The 24,044-nt window shown below is 42.0% G+C and overlaps 1 protein-coding gene across 6 annotated transcripts in view; it reads right to left on the bottom strand.

The window, feature by feature from the left end:
* Positions 1–24,044, bottom strand: part of zbtb20 (zinc finger and BTB domain containing 20) — a 329,339-nt gene that overhangs the window by 21,837 nt on the left and 283,458 nt on the right. For 4 of the 6 annotated variants that reach the window (XM_060912969.1, XM_060912967.1, XM_060912973.1 and 1 more), the window contains one exon: positions 6,228–6,410. The gene's annotated coding sequence lies outside the window, so the exon portion shown is untranslated. The remainder of the gene's footprint in view (positions 1–6,227; positions 6,411–24,044) is intronic. The other 2 variants (XM_060912968.1, XM_060912971.1) reach the window with 1 other exon arrangement.

Genomic DNA, 24,044 nt, shown 5'->3' with positions numbered 1-24,044 from the left:
AATAGAAATATAAATACTTACGATAATGCTCAGTACATTTACACTGGCACTAATATTCCACTATTATTCAGAACATTTGGAATTTGATACGGGTTGTGTAAACAGCATATCCTGTTGGATTTTCCAAATTGAGCATTTTCCGATGAACACATCCCGTCGCCTATCCCGATATTATTATTATTATTATTATTATTAGGGTTTTAGGAGCGCTCTTTGATCATGTATATGTTACAGGTCAAAAAATTTCAACCCAGATGATTTTTTTTGACCTGGGTTAAAATTTTTAACTTAGTTCATAATTTCCTAAAGATCATAAAGACTCTTCAAAGGGATTTTCCATCACTTCTTTTGTTTCTCTTCCTTCTATCCAATTCCTCTCTGTCTAAACCGACTGGGTATTTCCTCTTGTCTGTCTGTCTACCTAGTCCTATTTACCTAATTAGCATTTTTTAAAATATCTTTTTTCATACTTAACCAGGATTCAAACTCAGAACCTTTTGATTCTGAACCCAACCCCTTCACCACAAGACCAGTGATGATTGCAATGAAAGGAGTGATATATATTTTGAATTTATTAATGAGTCCCGTCTTATTACACCATCGAGTAGTTTAAAATACAAAGTCTTCCCAAATCCGAACCCTAAACCCAACCTGAGATAGAGTAAGTCTCTCTAATACAAGGAGCAAATTATGAACTGGGTTAAAAGTTCCACCGGACCTCCAGTTCTGATCTGGACATGTATAGGCGTGGCCAAAAGTTCTGAGACTGACACAAATTTTGGTTTTCATAAAGTTTGCTGCTTCAGTTTTTATGGTGGTGATTTGCATTGACTCTAGATGGTTATGAAGAACGATCAGATGAATTGCAATTAATTGCAAAGTCCTTCCTTGCCATGAAAATTAACTTAATCACAAAAACCCCATTTCCACTGCGTTTTAGCCCGCCACAAAATGACCTGCTAACATCATTTCAGTGATCTTCTCATTAGCTCAGGAGAAAGTGTTAAGGAGGACAAGGCAGCTGATATCACTCTGTCATGCTGATAGAGCAGACTGGTTGCTTGGGGGGGGTGCTTGAACTTCTTCTGTTAACCATGGTTACCTCCAAGGAAACACGTGCAGTCATCATTGCTTTGCATCAGAAGGGCTTCGCAGGCAAGGATATTGCTGCTAGTAAGATTGCACCTCGAGCAACCATTTATCGGATCATCAAGAACTTCAAGGAGAGGGGTTCGATTGCTGTGAAGAAGGCTTCAGGGCACCCAAGAAAGTCCAGCAAGTGCCAGGACTGTCTACTAAAGAGGATTCAGCTATGGGATTGGGTCAGCACCAGTGCAGAACTTGCACAGGAATGGCAGCAGGCAGGTGTGAGCGTATCTGCACGCACAGTGACGAGAAGACTTTTGGAGGATGGCCTGGTGTCAAGAAGGACAGCAAAGAAGCCACTTCTCTCCAAGAAAAACATCAAGGACAGACTGCCATTGTGCAGGAAGTACAGGGATTGGACTGCAGAGGACTGTGGTAAAGTTATTTTCTCTGATGAAGCCCCCTTCAGACTGTTTGGGACATCTGGAAAAACAACTGTCCGGAGAAGAAAAGGTGAGCACTACCATGAGTCCTGTGTCATGCCAACAGTGAAGCATCCTGAGACTATTCATGTGTGGGGTCGCTTCTCATCCAAGGGAGTGGGCTCACTCACAATTTTGCCCAAGAACACTGCCATGAATCAAGAACTGTATCAAAACATCCTCCAACAGCAACTTTTCCCAACAATCCAGGAGCAATTTGGTGATGAATAATGCTTTTTCCAGCATGATGGAGCACCGTGTCACGAGGCAAAGGTGATAACTAAGTGGCTCGGGGAACAAAACATTGAAATTTTGGGTCCATGGCCAGGAAACTCCCCAGATCTTAATCCCGCTCAGAACCTGTGGTCAATCCTCAAAAAGCTGGTGGACAAACAAAAACCCAAAAATTGTGATAAACTCCAAGCACTGATTATGCAAGAACGGGTTGCCATCAGTCAGGATTCGGCCCAGAAGCTGATCTCCAGCATGCCAGGGTGAATTGCAGGAGTCTTGGAAAAAGAAAGGTCAACACTGTAAATATTGACTCCTTACATAAACTTGATGTATTTGTTAATAAAAGCCTTTAAAACTTATGAAATGCTTATAACTGTACTTCTGTATACCATAGAAACATCTGAAAAAAAGATCTAAAAACACTGAAGCAGCAAACTTTGTGAAAACCAAAATTTGTGTCCGTCTCAAAACTTTTGGCCACGACTATACAGCGTGTTCGGAATATGCGTCTCACTCGGGGTTTTACGGAAGTGTGACTGCGACACACGGCCTCTTATGAAGAAATAACAGATGGCTGAATGCTGTCACCGACCAATCAGAATTGAGTATTTAAATGAACCGTGGAATAAAAACCAATGGGGCAACAGTTTAGTTCAGGGGGTTCTCAACCTTTTCTGTTTTAGGCCCCACCTATTCAGACTTGTAACGAGTCGGGGCCCATTAAAAAAGATCCCCAATTATTTTGGCTCCTCTATTATTTCTATTAGAATCTAATAATCTACTGTAAAGTGTATTAATGAGATGCGACATCGCTCCCTGTTACAGATGGGAGCTCAGGAATTAAATAAATGCAGTAAAAACAAACTGTGTTTAATTGTAGGTGATGTATTTAAAACCGTATGGATGCGCTCGAAGCCAAACCCATGCATGGAGGACATTCTCAGTCAAAAGGGATTAATGATCCAAAAGTGGAGTCTGGTCCATTCACACAAGAACTTACTGCCATGTTTGTGTTCAGCAAAACAAGAAAGTTATTAAAACCCAGAAGTACACTCAAAAGAAGTGGATATAGAACCCACTCAATGGGATTCGAGCCTTACACGCTAATAAAGAAGGATTTTTCCTATGAAAAAAAATTTACTCGCTAAATTTGACATTAGTAGAATACATTTTGATCCTATTGTAACCGTAACTAAATACAAAGCCAGTAGTTACGCATACTATTAATTAACTTAATGTGAAGATAATTAACAGATAATCAACAGATTTAAGGGTTTTTCTTTTAAAGATTGTGTTTATTTTTAATCTTTTGTATTTGTAATTATTTGTTTCTGTACATACACGACCCCACCAGCTCTGCTGATCAACTTATCGTCTTTAAATAGTTATTCATTCATTCATTCATTCATTACGAGTTGGAAATGATCCATCCGTTGAGTTCCCCGACATCTCAAACTACCTGGTGCTGCAGACATCGTTCTACACGGACACACAGATGAAAACCCGGAAGAACATGGAGGAGAACAACTTTTTATATGTGGCTGGGTTAAAGATCTGGGGATCAGGACACTACAAGATAAATCCTGTATTGTTTTTGCCCGGGTAGGAGTTTCTGGGCTTTGTGCGCGTCTTTGCGATGGTTGCTAGGACGCTAGAAGTTTTAGTATCAGGTGGAAACCAACCACAGCTGTTCGATTCTCAATCCCACTGCTCTTCTCTTCCAGCACGCATCACAGATCCATAGAATTTACACACAAATGTATTTATTTATTTATTTATTTATTTATTTTGCCCACTGTGTGCACGCTCTGTGTGTGCGTGTGTGTGAACGTGTGCATAATGTAAAGGAGGAACATGACAATAATAAAGGCTTGTTCTTCTTAATTTACCCACAAATGTATTTATTCCACTTGAAAAGTGTTTGGCAAACCAGCTACCGGATTTGGGACGCTACGACATCCTGAACTATTTAGCATTTGGCTTCAAACTTGAAAAAAATAAGCGGCCCACTAGATGGCGCTTCGCAGCCCATTGAGAAACACTGGTTTAGTTCACAAAGCTGCACGTAAACAAGAATATTAATGGATCATTAATTTTCATTAGCCATGTAAACAACTGAGTAGGAAAATTGTGCTTTTCGGAATAAAGATAAAAACCGTAATGTGTTACGCATGGAGACACAGTGATGAGTTAGTGAGCATCAGCTGAACCTGTATGTATCCGTCTGATATTGTTTCACGTACACTCTAAGCCCATGTTTACATTAGACCGTATCAGCGGATCATCAGATTAACGTTTTTAAAACGATTAGTGTGCACACAGCAACACCAATACACGATTTGCGTGCACACAGCAACACCAATACACGGGTATGCTCGGCTCCGCAGGCATCCTGCGCTCCAAATCACTCCGCCCTGAACAGCGAGTGCCCTCTGGAGGGTGCGCACTCCGGCCCTGCGCAGCTCACACAGCGCGCGAGTGAAGTGCACAAGCCACGATTCGGGACTGAGCCGCTGTGTGTGTGATCTCAGCGCAGATCACTTACCACTTGCAAGTGGAAGGATGGCAAGCCTAAAGACAATCATAACTACACAATGGGCAGTATTTGCATCAGTATTTGCAGTATTTGCATACTTTTATACTCTTTAATGAAAGGTGATACAAGGCGGAAGTCCACGCCGTTTTTCAGCAGTCGCGTCACATGACCAACGCCAGCGAATCAGGAAGGTGGATGTCACAGTGACGTTGTCCAATGAGACGCCAGCTAGAGCTCAGCACAGCGTATCCGCGTATTCTCAATGTTTACACAGCACCGAAGCTGACACGATCTGGATTGAATACGTGGACGCTGGCGGATTCCCGTTTCCCGGCGTTTCCAGGCGGTTTAATGTAAACGGACAGTGCATCCGCGAAGAAAACGAGACAGATACGGTCTAATGTAAACGTAGCCTAAGTATAATAAATATAATAAAGAATAAAGTATAATAAAATTATTCCTCACAAAAAAGAAAACAGTCAAATTGGTTTATATGTAAACGAAAAATAAATTTCTTTCCCAAATCCAATTCTGCTCTTTGCTGCACTGCAAAAAATTGAAAACTGAATTTGAGGAGGAAATGACTTAATACTAGTGAAATGATCTTGCTGCATGGACAGATATTTTTACTTGATAAGACATCTTAGAATAAGTTGGTTGCAATCTAGAACGAGGTTTAATAATCTCAGAATTGGTTTTGTATTCTTCTAATAGGAAATGCTCGATCGTTTCAACTATTTTCAAGATATTTTCACGCTAAGATATCATTTTTTGCAGTGTGTTTGTTACAGGACCCGTTATATACGATCCACCATTCTGTTCTGGTATCGAGCTGATAATGGCACAGGGATCAGACTGATGTGTCTAGCTGTAACATGTAAAAATATGGGTCAATAAAATGAAAAATGGAAATGTTCTTTAAAAAATATTTGTTTGTGATGAAAAAAGTAGCGTAAAGTGTCTGAATGATCTCAGTCTCATCACCGTGAACTTTCTCCGGAATGTAAACGTGCCGGCACGGACACATCTCCTTCGGTCTGTTTCATCTTCCAGCATCACAAACTTCCTCCATTTTTCTTCTCAATTTTTGATCATATTTGTTGCTGTTGCTAATAATACAGTAAAGCGATGTTAGCGTTAAATACGTGTCTGATGTTAGCAAAGTGGAACACACACACATACACACAGGCCGATTTTATTTGCATTAATGAACACTATTTTACCGTAACAGCATGTGAGGCAGAGGGAGGGGGTGGAGCTTCCTGGAGTTTACGCAAATTGTGCTGTATTTCTGAACTTGTACAAAGGTACTGCGATGTGAAACTGCGAAGTTCCTCCGCAAAACACGTGATGGAATATAGCACACTGAATATCAGAACAACTGAGCACAAAAACACTCAACATCTCTGTCTTTTGGGAAGGTGTGTGTGTGTGTGTGTGTGTGTGTGTGTGTGTGTGTGTGTGAATGAGCTCATACATGCTGTGTGCTGTAGTGTGTGTGAACAGCAGACGCTGAAGTGCTGAAACACTTCATTCCACACGGCTGGTGCAGATCTGTTCAAGCCATTAGTGTGTGTGTGTGTGTGTGTGTGTGTGTGTGTGTGTGTGTGTGTGTGTGTAACTGTACATGTTTAGTGTGTGTATGCAGTGTGTGCATGTTTGTGTGTGTGAATATTTTAGCGTGTGTGTTTTAGTGCGTGCATGTGAATGTGTGTGTGTTGTAGTCTCTGTGTATTAGTGTGTGTGTGTTTTAGTGTAAATATAGTGTTTAGTGTGTGTGCATGTGTTACAGTGAGTTTCGATGGCTTTGTATGTGGATGTGTGTGTGTGTGTGTGTGTGTGTGTGTGTGTGTGTGTGTGTGTGTGCGCGCGTGTGTGAGTGTACTTACAGTCGGCTGGCGCTCTGTCGTAGTTGTCCGTTTGTAGTCCGTGTATGTGTGTGTGTGTGTGTGTGTGTGTGTGGCGGTGAGAGGCACAAGGTCACGATGCTACAGGTTGCTGGTGCTGGTGAAACACACTGTGTTCACTTCATCTCTCCCAGGCATGAAACGAGCCTTCACACGATCGTCCTGCTGAACAACACACACACACACACACACACACACACACACACACACACACACACACACACACACACACACAGAGAGAGAGAGCAGTTGTATTACACACTACTTTCACATTCAGAAAAAAGTGCAAAAAAAGGAAAGGCTGAGTGTGAGGCAGGAAAAAACATCGCATCACAAAACACAAGCACAAAAGTGTATCTCTAACACGTGTGCGCATGTACACACACACACACACACACACACACACACACACACACACACACACACACACACACACAGAGTTAAATGTTTATGAGAAGATTCCACATGAACACTTCTAGGTTTGCTTGTTTTTTACCATAAGTACAGCAATAGACGTGTGTGTGTGTGTGTGTGTGTGTGTGTGTGTGTGTGTGTGTGTGTGAGAGAGAGAGAGAGAGAGAAAGAGAAAGGATGTATTGATACCACTTCAGGGAGTGCTGTTATAGGAAAGTAATCAGCATTAGGGTGTTAACAGTAACTGTGAAGAAGTCATCTGTATATAAAACTACACACACACACACACACACACACACACGCGCACACACACACACACACACACACGCGCACATACACACAACTCTCTCAGCAAATGACCTCATTTATCACAATATCCATATTATACTGTCATATAGCCCAGCCTTATTAAACACACACACACACACACACACACACACACACACACACACACACACACACACACACACACACAGCTTTCATTGTTGCAGCAGAGCACTAAATTCATAAAAGCGCAGTTGCAGGGTGTGTGTGCAGACCGTTACAATGGAGACGAGTTATTCCCTGTTCTGATCTCCAGTTTAAACACACACACACACACACACACACACACACACACACAGAACAACCTTTACATTTGTTACCTTGATCTGCTCTGTGTGTGTGTGTGTGTGTGTGTGTGTGAGAGAGAGAGAATGTTTCAAGCTCAGCTGCTTATATAATTGTTTACATTTGAATGGTCTAACCCAGATTCATCACACACACACACACACACACACACACACACACACACACACACACACACACAACGTGATCACAACATCACACACAATGATAATAATTCTTATTAAATGGTGTTACAGTCAGTTCTCTCTCTCTCTTTCTGTTATCTTCACTCGGCCAAAGACCCAAAACCTTCACTGGTCCTCATGTCCTTACACGCCCTCTGTTCTCTCTCTCTCTCACACACACACACACACACACACACACACACACACACACACACACACACACACACACACACACACTCTCCCCATGGGGAATGGGGAATAAAACTCCTGATTAGCCACCTCCTCCTAAACACACACTTTATTATCCTGGAGATTTTTAAACTTTCTGAAAGGTCTCAGTGTTGAGGCGCGTTTTCTCGGGCGACTGTGTCGAGTCACACACACGAGGTCCGAATGAACACGTGCCAAACGCTGCGAGAGCGAAACACGTCGCCCCGTGACCGCTGCCTCCCAATTAGCGCACTCCGCTCTCGCTTCTATTGCCTCCATCTCGCACATTTCTCTTTCAAATGCCTGAGATTTTTTCTTCCAAAATGTTCGTTTGCGGGGGGGGGTTTTCTCCGTCGCATGCTTTGCACTGCGCCCGTGAGCCGTGGGCCACAAGAAGACACACACGTGTCATTAATTTTTTTTTTTTAATTCAGCTTGATAGGATCGGATGTGGGGCATCGTTCACTATTGATTTTAACGAGAACACATGACACACCCATGGCACCCGTTTGAAATGTCTGACTGCAGTTTCTGACAGATTTGAGCAGCTGATAAGAAACGGTGCTTGGGCAGGGCTCTGAGCGATTCAGGAGAAAACGGCACGCCCAGAACCTCAGAACCAATCTGACTGTGTTCCAGTTTTATAATAAAGACAAACAGAATGCGGTGACAGGTTTAAGATCCTGTGTTCAAAGTTTAATGTTCTTTATTAAAAATATGAAAATATAAATTCCTGATCCGACAAATGAACAAACAGAACACGTCTTCACACATCACTGGCTGAACCCCAGACTCTGAGGTGTCTAGTGCACTGCGATGAGGTCACGCCCTCTGTAGTGAGCATATGTAGTGGTTAGGAAGCCATTTTTGGGATGCGACCTGACTGTGTGGTTAACTTAACGTTTACACCATCCATGACAAAACTGGTTGTGCTGTCTAAGTGGGAGGGGCAGACTCTCTCTCTCTCTCTCTCTCTCTCTCCTGCCAATCACAGTGTGCCTGTGAGCTCATATACAGAACTGTGCAAAAGTCTTAGCCCCCCTATTTTTTCTTCATACAAACTTTGTTATAGATTTCTATTTGATGACTTCTACATTATCGAGTCAAAACATTACAAAAACATTTTAGCATCCCAAACGTTCAGGCTTTTTTTCCCCAGCACAAAATTAAATGTTAGAGAAAAAAAAAGTTTGTATCTGAGCGGCGTATTCCATAAGAGAGCACTTTTCAGACTAAAAAAAAGAAAACATAATGAAGGCTGCTGGGTTTTGGTGTAAAATGAAGAAGTGAGTGTGACAGTCAAAGTGTCCAGAAGAACTGGGGCTGGTTCTGGAAGATGCTCAGTAAAACCTACAGATCATTTCCACATAAAACTGCACTCGCAAAGCGTCGTCTCACACCAAATATTCTCATTCTCATTATCTGTAGCCGCTTTATCCTTCTACAGGGTCGCAGGCGAGCTGGATCCTATCCCAGCTGACTACGGGTGAAAGGCGGGGTACACCCTGGACAAGTCGCCAGGTCATCACAGGGCTGACACATAGACACAGACAACCATTCACACTCACACCTACGCTCAATTTAGAGTCACCAGTTAACCTAACCTGCATGTCTTTGGACTGTGGGGGAAACCGGAGCACCCGGAGGAAACCCACGCGGACACGGGGAGAACATGCAAACTCCGCACAGAAAGGCCCTCGCCGGCCCCGGGGCTCGAACCCAGGACCTTCTTGCTGTGAGGCGACAGCGCTAACCACTACACCACCGTGCCGCCCACACCAAATATTGACTTTGTTTAATTTATTATGGCTCACCGATTACTGTTTATAGTATTTTTTAAATGTTGAAACATTTAATTTCATTATTTTTAAGGCATTTTTGGTCGACAGCATTTCTTTCCATGGGCCTAAGACTTTTGTACAGGACTGTACGCTGAAGAGGGCAGATAGCGCTTTTTGAAACAGATGTGCTTTGTGCAGATGCTTCATGCATCTTGCGGTTGGTTAGTAGTGATACAAGAGATGCGTATGGCAGATTTTTACATATGTGCGTAAAAAGAGCAGTGTGTTTGTATGGACATGAATATCTTTTCTCTCTCTAGTTTCACTAAAGGAATGTAAAACTGAGCTACACATCAGCACCAGGAAAACAGGAAAACATCACTGTGGCTAAATAAATAAAAATGCATCTGAATGTTTATGATTTACACTGGTTGTACTGATTCTTTGCAGAGAAGTGATCATTGTGTGATATAAATAATTTCTCCAGCCCTAACAGACATGTAGTTGATTTGTAAACACTGCAGTAACATCATTAACGGCGACGGATGGGTAAGAGTTTTGTAAATATCCTGGTTATAACTGTAAAGCGTGGACTCGGTGCTGCTACAGCGATCCATCACTGTTATTGTCATGGTTGTAGTTGTTGTTGTTGTTGTTTGTGTCTGATTTGGCTCGATGCACCAGCGAGCGGTTTCAGGTTGGGAAACAGACGTACTGTACGGAGGATCGCACAAACGTCATCGAGCTGTTGCTGCGATACCCAGTGAGGAATGTATGTGTTGCTCTCTTTGCCAGATCACTCCGTCTTTGCCCGATAGCTCTGTGTGTTTGTGTGTGTGTTTGTGTGTGTGTGTGTGTGTGTGTGTGTGTGTGCATGCACACTTCTGTGTGCAAGTATGCGTGGGTGTGTGTGTGTGCCAAAACATGGAGCAACCAGTAACTGTCGGCGTGTACCAGGTGCCAGGACTTATCCTGCGCTGCCAAATGTGATGCGATCGCCATTTTCAACAAGGGGAAATCTGTGTGTGTGTGTGTGTGTGTGTGTGTGTGTGTCTGGACGGCAGGCTGGAAGTAAAGGGAGCTCACTTGTGCTCCTCTCTTGTCAGTGTGAATTTCCTGTGGAGAGTGCAGCATGGGGTGTGAGGGTTAAAATAAAAGGGCGTGGTGAAATACGGGCGTGTTATTACTGACGGGGAACAAAACGATCATGAAAAAGCCACAAGATTGATCTGAATAACATATTAAACACACAAAGAAGGCTGTATGTGTAAAAATGATGCACGTGATACCTTCTACAGAGTTCACACAGGTTTGTGTTTAAATAAACAGAATATATTTATAAAGTGTGTGTGTGAGCAAGCGATGAGAGGCCTCATGGACTTCTTCATCACACAACAAAACAACAACAACAACTTTTCAGTCTGTCCAGTTACACTGAACTACGGCAACACTAACAGGACAAACACTAAACGTAACAGGAAATACAAATGCTTCTCACTTATACAACAAACAGGTTAAAATAAGAGGCGGGACGATGACACCATTTCTTTTCTGATATCGATACTCAAACTTGGAGGATCAGTTGAGACCGATATCAATACTATTAATCAGAAAAACTATTTTTTTTAACAGAAGCACGTCACAGTTAAACATTCATCTCATCTCATCTCATCTCATCTCATCTCATCTCATCTCATCTCATCTCATCTCATTATCTCTAGCTGCTTACACTGTAAATACAATAAATATAATAATATAATAAAATAAATCCTAACAAATGCTTCTTTTATAATTCCAAATCCAACCTTTGCGATTTGTAACAACAGCCGATTTCCAATATCTGATCTATTTTCTCTCGATATCCGATCCACTACTTTGTGCTGGTATCGACCCAACTTCGATACTGACTGCGATTTCTAGTTAAAACTTGTTTTATTTCTCTTTTGCGCACTCAAATTTAGGGGTGTGTCTAAGCTGGAAAAATTGCAGAATACGGAAAACCTGTTCGTTTGTCTGCGGATCGAGGAGTTCGGAGCCTTTTCAGCCGTCCCGAAGCTGCAGGAATCTTGTCTTAACATCCAGCCAGTTAATCTAAACCATAATGTACTCAGACGGTCCAGCTGTTCAAGAACAAGGCTGCATTTCTGCGTAGGATACAAAGCAGTTTGGTTTCAGACACGCTGTACTCCACGCTTATCTCAAAAAAGATGTTTTCTAACGTCCTTGGAACGTCGTTGTGTGAGGACGCGCTATCTTATAAAGATGCTTTGTGTGGGACCGAGGCCCTGCGATGACTTGAATTTCAAAGAGAAAAGACGAGAAAAAAAACTTTAATCAAAGAAAAACGGCCTTGGTCTGGAATCGTCTCACTAATTATTATTAGTGCCTTTTTAAATTCTTCCTATAAATTTTGAACAGTATTAGAGATGTAAGAGAGGCATGGAGGGATGCTGAGGTTTCTGTCCCACTCCTCAAATGAAAAAATCATAAGTAAGGTAAAAAAAAAATCAGTGAACTCTTTTTGGGTCAAGACAGAGAGAGAGAGAGAGAGAGAGAGAGAGAGAGAGATGGAGAGACTGATGGGGAGACAGAGTGATGGAGAGAGAAAGTGAGTGGGAGAGAGGGAGAGAGAGATATGGAGAGAGAGCAAGTGACAGAGAGAGAGAGAGAGTGACAGAGAGAGGGAGAGAGAGAGATATGGAGAGAGAGAGAGAGCGAGTGACAGAGAGAGTGATGGAGAGACAGAGAGAGAGTGATGGAGAGAGAGACAGAGATAGAGAGAGAGATGAAGAGGGCGGAAACATCATTAATCCTTTATGTCGCACTGAAAAATGCAATCTGACCTCCACTTTGTCCAAAACAACAAGAAAAAAAACAGTGAGAGAAAATCAACAACCTGCAAAAGCGCACAAACTCGGAGCGTATGGCAAAAACACACAACACACACGCTTCTGTTTTTTTCTTTGTTTTATGCAAATACAAGGTTCAGGCCGACAGTCTGGTGAGGGAGCGACGCTCGCCAAGTCTGTGATCCTCCAACTTTTAGTTCCTCGCTCGGAAAGAGGCTCGCTCTGATCGCTGAACAATAGAGGAGAAGCGAGGACGCAGCCAAACACACACACACACACACACACACACACACACACACACACACACACACTTAACCCTGGATGTGAACAATCAGAGCTGTACACGTCGCTTCACTAACAAACACTGGGTTCTAAAGCTAATGAACAGCATCTGTACTGTAAATATCAGAAGAATCTGTACTGAAAAAAACGAAAACAGGAATCACATGAACTGGAATCTCACGCCAATCATTACTTTAAGCCACGCCCCCTACCCGAGTCTGTGTCTATAGTGTTCAGGGAGTCAGAAACCGTATCGGCGAGTCTGTCTGAGACACTGAACAAAGCCGACTGAGGAGGTGTGGGAGGACTCACACACACACACACACACACACGCACTCTTGCATTATCCTCGTGTCCAGCTTTGTATTAAAGATGACACTGTGTGGACGTTTCATTTGTGTTTCAACTGAAACACCGCAACATTAACATCCTCTGAACCAAAAAACGACATTTTTACACACCACACACACACACGCACACGCACCACACGCACACCACACACACACCACACACATGCACCACACACACGCGCACACACCACACACACGCACACACACACCACACACACGCACCACACACACGCGCACACACCACACACACGCATGCACACCACACACACACACACCACACACACGCACACACACACCACACGCACACCACACATTTGTACCACAGGGTTTAAAATGTGTAGAATTTAAAACGTGCATCACAAATTTGTGAACAAAATATCACCATTTCAAATCAAATTAAATTTAAATAAATTTAAAAAGATACATTTTTTGTACTTTTTATTTCATGAGACATTTTAAAACTAAATTAAACTTTCTACTGCATTAAAAAGTACATTTTGGGGTTTTTGTTTGTATGTTTTTTACAATTTAAATTCTTTAATTCTAATTTTAAATCAATTGCTTCCAGCTGTAATTTGTGTCTGTTATTTAAAAAAAAATACAATATTTAAATATTTAATCAAATATAAAACATATCTACTGATTATTAGAAAAGTGTATTGTGCCATAAAGGATTACGATACTGATATTATATCGTGATATCGCCCAGCTCTGTGACTGCTATATTTATTATAATGCGCAAAGCGTCAACTTTACAGCTGTGAATGTTTCTTACTGAAACCTGGAGAAGCGTACAGGACGCGTCGATAAACAGTGACAGTCGACCGCAGTGTGAGAAAATGAACCAAACCAATCAGACTGGAGAACTGAAGAGCACCGCAGTGTAAAGATAACGTTTGAGATGATGTTCTTTCTCTCGCTCAGGACCGAGGAAGCGAGTGTCTGGTTTTCATATCTGAATTCGGCCTGAAATTTCAGCGCGATTTGGGAATTGTGTGGAACGGCAAACATTCCTACCATTAAATCAGATTTATTACCCTGCTGATCCATATCAGGTACACTTCCAAAAACATGGAGGAAAGACAGATCTGTGGATTTCTCTACTCATGAGCTCATGATGAAGGACATAACAGTGTGATGACGGGCGCCACGACTCCCACTCTCTCTCTCTCTCTCTGTGCTTGTGAAAAACAATGCCAAGTGTCTTATCATTAATCACATCCTGTCTCAGACTCGTTGTCCGACTTCTGTATAATTAGCCCTTTCATCAGAGTTCTGGAAATCCTCAATGTGATAAACCAAACAGGCAAAGTACCACAGCTTTGAGGGCTCGCTCGGAGAGTGCGGTACGATGAGGACGTCACTGCTGTCCCTGATTTATGCTACAGAGTCTGGTTTCTCCTGAGAGCATGTGATAAAATGTTGTCCTTCGGTACTGGAGACGCATCGATACTGATATGGGTACTGAGTGTTCATCTGATACTGAGCTCATTTACTCAAAGAAATGCTCCAGGACCAACATCTGAGAACAGGAGATATTGGGTGTGACATACAGCTCGAGTTCGAATTTTCAATGTGGAATTTTGGTGATTCAGCAGATCAGCTTTTAGTACAGAAGCTCAGCTGTTTCTAGAGAAGATTGGCATTGAGTAGAAAAGCTCAGCTGTTTCTAGAAAAGAACAGCTTTTAACACAGAAGCTCAGCTGTTTCTAGAGAATATATGCTTTTAGTACAGAAGCTCAGCTGTTTCTAGAGAAGCTCAGCTGTTTCTAGAGATCAGCTGTTTCTAGAGAAGATCAGCTTTGAGTAGAAAGCTCAGCTGTTTCTAGAGAACATCAGCTTTTAGTAGAAAGCTCAGCTGTTTCTAGAGAACATCAGCTTTTAGTACAGAAGCTCAGCTGTTTCTAGAGAAGATCAACTTTGAGTAGAAAGCTCAGCTGTTTCTAGAGAAGATCAGCTTTGAGTAGAAAGCTCAGCTGTTTCTAGAGAAGATCAGCTTTGAGTAGAAAGCTCAGCTGTTTCTAGAGAAGATAAGTTTTTAGTACAGAAGCTCAGCTGTTTCTAGAGAAGAGCAGCTTTGAGTAGAAAGCTCATCTGTTTCTAGAGAACATCAGTTTTGAGTAGAAAGCCCAGCTGTTTCTAGAGAAGATCAGCTTTGAGTAGAAAGCTCAGCTGTTTCTAGAGAAGATCAGCTTTGAGTAGAAAGCTCAGCTGTTTCTAGAGAAGATCAGCTTTGAGTAGAAAGTTCAGCTGTTTCTAGAGAAGATAAGCTTTTAGTACAGAAGTTCAGCTGTTTCTAGAGAAGATCAGCTTTAAGTAGAAAAGCTCAGCTGTTTCTAGAGAAGATCAGCTTTGAGTAGAAAGCTCAGCTGTTTCTAGAGAAGATCAGCTGTTTCTAGAGATCAGCTGTTTCTAGAGAAGATCAGCTTTGAGTAGAAAAGCTCAGCTGTTTCTAGAGAAGATCAGCTTTGAGTAGAAAGCTCAGCTGTTTCTAGAGAAGATAAGCTTTTAGTACAGAAGTTCAGCTGTTTCTAGAGAAGATCAGCTTTAAGTAGAAAAGCTCAGCTGTTTCTAGAGAAGATCAGCTTTGAGTAGAAAGCTCAGCTGTTTCTAGAGAACATCAGCTTTGAGTAGAAAGCCCAGCTGTTTCTAGAGAAGATCAGCTTTTAGTACAGAAGCTCAGCTGTTTCTAGAGAAGATCAGCTTTGAGTAGAAAGCTCAGCTGTTTCTAGAGAACATCAGCTTTGAGTAGAAAGCTCAGCCGTTTCTAGAGAAGATCAGCTTTTAGTACAGAAGCTCAACTGTTTCTAGAGAAGATCAGCTTTGAGTAGAAAGCTCACCTGTTTCTAGAGAACATCAGCTTTGAGTAGAAAGTCCAGCTGTTTCTAGAGAAGATCAGCTTTGAGTAGAAATCTCAGCTGTTTCTAGAGAAGATCAGCTTTGAGTAGAAAGTTCAGCTGTTTCTAGAGAAGATAAGCTTTTAGTACAGAAGTTCAGCTGTTTCTAGAGATCAGCTTTGAGTAGAAAAGCTCAGCTGTTTCTAGAGAAGATCAGCTGTTTCTAGAGATCAGCTGTTTCTAGAGAAGATCAGCTTTGAGTAGAAAAGCTCAGCTGTTTCGAGAGAAGATCAGCTTTGAGTAGAAAGCTCAGCTGTTTCTAGAGAAGATCGGCATTGAGTCGAAAAGCTCAGCTGTTTCTAGAGAAGATCAGCTTTGAGTAGAAAGCTCAGCTGTTTCTAGAGAACATCAGCTTTGAGTAGAAAGCTCAGCTGTTTCTAGAGAAGATCAGCTTTGAGTAGAAAGCTCAGCTGTTTCTAAATAAGATCAGCTTTGAGTAGAAAAGCTCAGCTGTTTCTAGAGATCAGCTGTTTCTAGAGATCAGCTGTTTCTAGAGAAGATCAGCTTTGAGTAGAAAGCTCAGCTGTTTCTAGAGAAGATCAGCTTTGAGTAGAAAGTTCAGCTGTTTCTAGAGAAGATCAGCTTTTAGTACAGAAGTTCAGCTGTTTCTAGAGAAGATCAGCTTTGAGTAGAAAAGCTCAGCTGTTTCTAGAGAACATCAGCTTTTAGTACAGAAGCTCAGCTGTTTCTAGAGATCAGCTTTGAGTAGAAAAGCTCAGCTGTTTCTAGAGAAGATCAGCTTTGAGTAGAAAAGCTCAGCTGTTTCTAGAGAAGATCAGCTGTTTCTAGAGATCAGCTGTTTCTAGAGAAGATCAGCTTTGAGTAGAAAAGCTCAGCTGTTTCTAGAGAAGATCAGCTTTGAGTAGAAAGCTCAGCTGTTTCTAAAGAAGATCGGCATTGAGTCGAAAAGCTCAGCTGTTTCTAGAGAAGATTGGCATTGAGTCAAAAAGCTCAGCTGTTTCTAGAGAAGATTGGCATTGAGTCAAAAAGCTCAGCTGTTTCTAGAGAAGATCAGCTTTGAGTAGAAAGCTCAGCTGTTTCTAGAGAACATCAGCTTTGAGTAGAAAGCTCAGCTGTTTCTAGAGAAGATCAGCTTTGAGTAGAAAGCTCAGCTGTTTCTAAAGAAGATCAGCTTTGAGTAGAAAAGCTCAGCTGCTTCTAGAGAAGACCAGCTGTTTCTAGAGAAGATCAGCTTTGAGTAGAAAAGCTCAGCTGTTTCTAGAGAGATCAGCTTTGAGTAGAAAGCTCAGCTGTTTCTAGAGAAGATCAGCTTTGAGCAGAAAGCTCAGCTGTTTCTAGAGAAGATCAGCTTTGAGTAGAAAGCTCAGCTGTTTCTAGAGAAGATCAGCTTTTAATTTGATTTGATTTGATTTTAATACAGAAGCTCAGCTGTTTCTAGAGGAGATCAACATTTAACACACATCAACTTTTGGTACAGAAATTTGACTTACAAACCAGCAATTTGGTTTTTAAATACAGACATTCAAAATTTCAATATAGAAGTTCAGCTTTTAAATACAAAAGTTCACTTTTTTAAATCTGAATGTTTGGCTTTTCAATACTCAATTGATCAGGTTTTCAATACAAATTTTTCAATACAGAAGTTCACCTTTTCAATCTGCAAGTTTGTCTTTTCATTATGCAAGGCTGGCTTTTCAATGTGGAACCTTGACTTTTCAATACAGTTTGCATTTTCAAAAAGTTTGAATATTCCACACGGAAGTTCAGCTTTTTAAAATGAAAACATCCGGAAAGTAGAAAGAGGATGAACTACGGTATCTTCGTGCAATAATAACTCACCTGCTAAAACATTTTAAACAAAAACGTCAGCATGAGGAGTTTCTCTACAAGCACCAAACGCAGGCGAGGCGAGATGACGCGAGGCGAGTTACAGCGAGGGATTCAGACACAATGAAAACAAAAATGTTCTTCACTCACAGCTGGATGGAAACAGTTTCCAAACAAAACCTGCTGCAACCAATCCAAACTAATCACTGCAGCTAGCTCACGGACTTTATTAAACATGGAACTAACGTTATGAAGCATGTGCGTAAAAATACGTGTGCAGAATTCATGGCTGCTCTTTAAGTGTAAACAGGGCTGAATAACGTGTGTGTGTGTGTGTGTGTGTGTGTGTGTGTGTGTGCAATAATATATTATTATAAAATAATATAAAAACATGTACATGTGTCTGTACTGGGTGTAAAAACTGGCAGTGATGCACTACTGTGATAAACTCTGTAGAACACACACCGCTGAGGATGCAGTGGAGATGAGAGAGATTTCGATATCGTTGTGTGAAAGCTAAAAGCGATCGTCTTAATCCTATTAACCATCCCACCCGCTCTGCTACAGCACACCACACCCCTAATTTATCAAATATTACAGCTCATGAGCATTTTAATACTCTAACACACCCACAGCTCATCTGTCTGCCAGCACTAATCATTAATATTCATAATAAACCTAATTCAGAAACTTTGTGAATGTTATTAGCATATCAACAACATTAAGTGTTGTGTAATTTCATGTAACTCTGCTATGAAAGCATCATTTACTCCGATGGTGCAACATGCTGTAAGATTCCGTGTGTGAAACACTAACAGAAGTGTGTAAAGTAAACTAATACTCCGGCCCATTAGATCCGCTGCATATGAATGAGTTTTGGTGCAGAGTTCGAGCTGTTCGTCACGGAGGACTGCATTTAAACAATCAACACGTTTCGTAGGGAATCGTTTCAGCTGCACACTGAGGCGACCAGACAAAGACGAATCATTTCCACCCAACAGGGGGCATCATCCGTAACCTTCAGGAACATATTCAACAGGTTACGAGCTGGGAAGGTGATAAGGAACATCGGAAGTGGAACGCAATACGCTCAGGGTTCAAATAAAGACATTAGAATACTGTTGCTAAGCCACTCGGAAATATGGACGCCAAATTCTTACTGTAATAAATGCGTGAACAGTGTGACTTTTTAATTACAATTAACACCGACTGCCAAAATTCTGTCCGGAATAGTGGAAATTCCTTATTGTAATATTGATCATTGTATTGAAATGATAAACTTTTATACTGAAAACTTCCGCACTGAAAATCCAAGCTTCCGTACTGAATCACCCAACTTCCTTATTTGGATCACCGAAATTCCATACTGAACAGCTCAGCTTCCATATGGAAAAGCCAAACTTTCAATCCAAACAGCCAAACTTCCATATTAAAGACCTCAACTTTTGGATAGAAAACCCCAACTTCCTTTTCAAATAGCCAGACTTCCGTACAGAAAAGCCGACCTCTTTAATGAAAACCTGACCTTCTGTACCGAACAGCCAAACTTCCATACTGAGTAATCCAACTCTGCCAGAGAAAATGTTTTGGAAACGTTCTGAAATCATAGTTTCCTTTACACACCTTTTAAAATGTTTCTCTCACAGCGTTCTCAGACCAACAAACAAACAAACAAACAAACAAACAAGCAACTACAGTTTATTCAAACATTACAGTTGATTTTTGTTCCAAAAACTAAAAACATCATCGGGAAGTAAAAGTGAAATTCTTTCTGTGTATAATCACAGTTCGGTTCAATTCAATTCTGATGAAATTCGATTCAATTTCAGATGCAACGCAGCGAACTTTCAATTCTGAACATTTCCTGCTTTCACAACGCAATCTCATCATCTTTATCCATCATAACAAAAATAACGTGTTTCCTTTCTTGCAGGCGCTGAAATCACTCAAATTTCATATTATACAGGAACGTGTTGTTGAGTCTAAGATCCCTGTTCTTGGCTGCAGGAGTGGAACCCAGTGTGGTCTTCTGTTTTCTGTTGCATGCTGAGATGCTTTTCTGCTCACCACAGTTGTAAAGAGTGATTATATGAGTTACTGTATCCTTCCTGGCAAAAAAGCTCAAACCACCTCGAATCTGTCCATTTCCCTCTGACCCTCTCTTATCAACAAGGCGTTTGTTTTTTTCCACCCACAGAACTGTCGTTCACTCACTCTAAAAATGTTTTTTGTTTTCCGCACCATTCTGTGTAAACTCTAGAGACTGTTGTGTGTGAAAACCCCAGGAGGAGATCAGCAGTTTCTGAAATACTCAAACCTCATCCTCATCTGGCTCAAACCAACACCCATACCACAGTGAGAGAAAGACAGAAAGTCACACTTCACTGTGAGATCACAATGTTTCCCATTCTGATGTGTGAACATTGTGGACATTAACTGAAGCTCTTGATTTGTATCTGCGTGATTTGATGCATCGAGGGATCAGCTGATTAGAGAACTGCAGAAAACCGAACAGCAGCTGGATGGAGGGGTGTTCCTAATAAAGTGACTGGCAAGTGTTCGCTTCATAAACTCAAGCTCATTTGAGTCACTTATTGTGTTTGTTAAACTTTGTGTGTCAGAATAAATACCTAATTTCCAAATACTTACTGTACATTTTCACATCATTTGTACATGAACTAAAAATAAGCACGAAACAAATTCGGCTAATTTCATTATCTACTGTACGATCACGCTCTTCTGTGTTTAACGGAAAAACGAGTGCACTACATGGGCTAAATACTAAACCCCTTCTGTCGTATAGCGAGTGTATAGAGTGAATAAACAGCAGGTCATTTCGGGTCGTATTAATAAATCCTGCGTGAAGACGTGTCCGGGTGAAGACACGTGAAGCGGAAACGTTCTGCTCTCTGAAAGCTCGAGTAAAAGGAACGAAGAGCTGTTTGAACTTTAGGTGGATTGTACTAGAAGGTCTGAAACTGAAATTTTCCTCAGTGAGGTGATGAGGAAAAAAATTATCTGGATGTAATTGAATGAAAAAAAAGCAATGAGTGAAAAAAGAAGCGGTGACGTCTAAACTGTCTTTAGTCCGAGACACGGATCGTCGCTTGATCGTAAATCGCGCATGCAAAAGAATAATTTCCATATGAAACATGAATAATATTTCAGGGTTGGATTTGCATCTCAGGTGGGAGAGGAGGAGACACAGAGAGAGAGAGAGAGAGAGAGAGAGAGAGAGAGACGAGCACGGCGTGAGATTTGAGCGTGTCGCTTTCTTGAGCGGTCGGTCTGGTTATTAACGTCACGTCAAAATGACGCTCATTAATTATGAGCGCAGCGCTAACGCGGCCCCTAAAGCTAATGAATTGGAAATGAGGAGAGTACGGTACGGCATACATTGTGCTCCTCTGATCATGATCTGAAACGACGGAATATATGCATGAGAGAGAAAGAGAAAGAGAGAGAAAGAGAGAGAGAGAGAGAGTGATCAAAGGCACACGCTCTTTCTTTTATGGTGCTTTGTCTATACCATGATGCACAATGAACGACACGCGGACAATGAAGCCTTCATACATATTGATGGTGGCGGAGAGTAAAATGCTCTCTCTCTCTCTCTCTCTCTCTCACACACATACGCACACATGCAGAAAGCGCACGTGCACACACACACACACACACACACACACTTAGCAGGCCTTAATAAAGAGGCCTCATTAGGCTGCATGGTATAAAGATGTTTCAAAAGCTTTTTAAAGGTACGTTAGACGGAAGAGAAATGAAAGGTTCAACAAAATACTCCATTAGTCACTTGAACATTTTATAAATCCCACGGTTGAGTAATATCACACACACACACACACACACACACACAATGAGAGAAAAAAGCAAAAAGCCTCCGTTTGATTTTCCAATCCTGTGTTATTTGATATCGCAGATTAAAAAAAAAAATCGAGGTTGGGGGTTAAATGCTAGCAGCGTTAGTTATCACACATGAAAAAAGAGTAAAACATTAAATAAAATGTACGAGCATGACTAAACCCCACTCTACACACACACACACACACACACACACACACACACACACACACACACAGAATAACCCCAGGGGTTTGTGGGATGTGTAGTCTGTGCTTCTGTGAGAGTTTTTATCTATTTATTTATTTTTTGTCTGATCTGAGATCAGCGTGGTTTGTGATTGGTTGAGAAAAGGGGGCAGGACCTGATTCTGAATCCTCATCAAAAGGAAGGGTGCAAATCCACCTGCCTGTGGGGTGAAGAGAGGTGAAGGAGGGGAACAAAAGCGAGAATTGCCTCCCTCCGATGACACACACACACGTAAACTCACTCACTCACTCACTCACTCTCATTCAGGCACACAATCAGGCAGGCCATTCCTCTCAATCTCTGTCTCACACACACACACACACACACACACACACACAGTGCCATTTCTCCCCGGCTGCCCCACAGTGGGCGAGCGAGCAGCCGACTCCTACCTGCCCTGAATTCTAATCAGTCCAGGGGTCTGTCTCCTCCCTCTCTGTCTCTCTCCTCATCTGTCTCTCTCTTTCTTTCCCTCCCCTCGTCTGTCCCTCCCTCCTTCTCCTCCTTTCCCTGCCCTCTCTCTCTCTCTCTCTCTCGGACGAAAGGGGCTGATGATCCTTCAAAATTAATTAGATCCCTTCTCCCCCCTTTCCCACTCCCTCCTTTTTTTATTCTCGTAGGCCGCCATTTTCTTCCCTTCTTCTTTCTCTCCCTTCCTTTCCCCAAAATACATGTCTTGGACAAGTCTCCCTGTCCTTTTTAGAGTTTTATGGGTTTATTTGTGTCCTCCTCTGTGTTTAAAAAAAAAAAGAAAAAAAAGGCTGAAGTGAGGAGGAGAACCAGCTTGTCATTGATCGCCAATTATTTTCTATCCCTCCATTTTTTATTACCTCCCTCCTTCCGTCTCTCTCTCTCTGTCTCTCTGTGCCGTGTGTGTGTGTGTGTGTGTGTGTGTCTGCCTTTGTACAGCGAGCTGTCAATAAATCCCCAGAGGTCAGTTTGTCTGGGAGAGAGTCAGACACAATACTCCAGGCTGACATCGCTGTGCCCCAGTGCTGTAACAAAAGAGCGCTGAGAAAAAGACCGAAAGAGGGTGAGCGAGAGAAACAGGGAGGACAAGAGGAAAAGGACAGAGAGAGAGAGAGAGAGAGAGAGAGAGAGAGAGAGAATTCTGGTTAATCAGAGGCGCCATAATGAGGCGGACGTCTCATAAAGAATGCAGACTGGAAATCATTTTTGTCAGAGAGAGAGAGAGAGAGAGAGAGAGGGACGAAGGGAAAGGTGAGGGAAGAAGGAAGGGAGGGAGGCAAGGAAGGAAGGAGGGAGGGAGGGTGGGGCGTGTGTGTGTGTGTGTGTGTGTGAGGGATGTCAGCTCTCAGAATAATATAAATCTTGAATATGTAAATGTGGAGTGGTGCGCTGGTCTGGTGCTGAAGGAGCTCGGCTTGGCCCTCGGTGGCGGGAAAACGGAGGATGCCTTGTTTATTTTTAACGCTCTCTGTATAATATGGACATAAATATATTAATGAGCCTGAGCGATATGCTGACCTCATTTTCTCCCTCGTTTCCCCAACGCCGAGCCCCAGAGACAGCGCTGCTGCGGAGCGGTAAAGAGACGACTCGTGGCCCGATTGGTTTTCAGGAAAAGCTCTGATTTGGTGACGGAGGTTGTGTGGTAGTGACGGATTAACACCTTAGCAGGCGCACGTGTGTGTACGTGTGCGTGGTGTGACGGCTGTCCGGCTGTCACTGTGATATTATCTTTAATAGCCATCGAGATTCTTCGCACGATACGATTTACTGATTCATTTCCTGTAACAGCAGCTCTGACTGCGGCGCTTCTGAAATCGTCCATGCGTTCCGCGAGCATTTATTTAACGCTGATGTTGATGGAAGGAGTCTCCAGTGTCAGAGGTAAAGCAGGAAGTTGAAGTAACATCTTCAGGACAGAGGAGTATTTTGGTCACATGACAAGCGGCGATTTTTAAAAAGGAAATGGATGAGGGGACGACGTTCACATAACATAAAGCCAGAACAGGAACGAAATTATTCCATGATGTTAGCTATATGTAGCTATAAACAGGTTAAAACTCACATGTCATTCTTTCATAAATATATATATATATATATATATATATATATATATATATATATATATATATATATATATATATAAAATAATCGTTCAGGCTATAATCGTCATCAAGCGGCTGTTGGTGGAGCGTCAGCGGAATAAAACCCATGCGGGTGAGAAGTGGGACTGCGCTTCATCGCCTCACACTCAGTGTTTATTCCTGATGTGTTTAATCCTATTCTTACTGTCCACTTTTTTTTCTAAACCATCTCCACTTCCATTTAGGAGGCTCCCTAGGTAGGGAGCATTTTGTTTGCAT

This window comes from Neoarius graeffei, chromosome 28 (assembly GCF_027579695.1).
Source record: "Neoarius graeffei isolate fNeoGra1 chromosome 28, fNeoGra1.pri, whole genome shotgun sequence".
In the NCBI taxonomy this organism is placed as follows: domain Eukaryota; kingdom Metazoa; phylum Chordata; class Actinopteri; order Siluriformes; family Ariidae; genus Neoarius; species Neoarius graeffei.
This window is presented reverse-complemented; position numbering and strand designations above follow the sequence as displayed.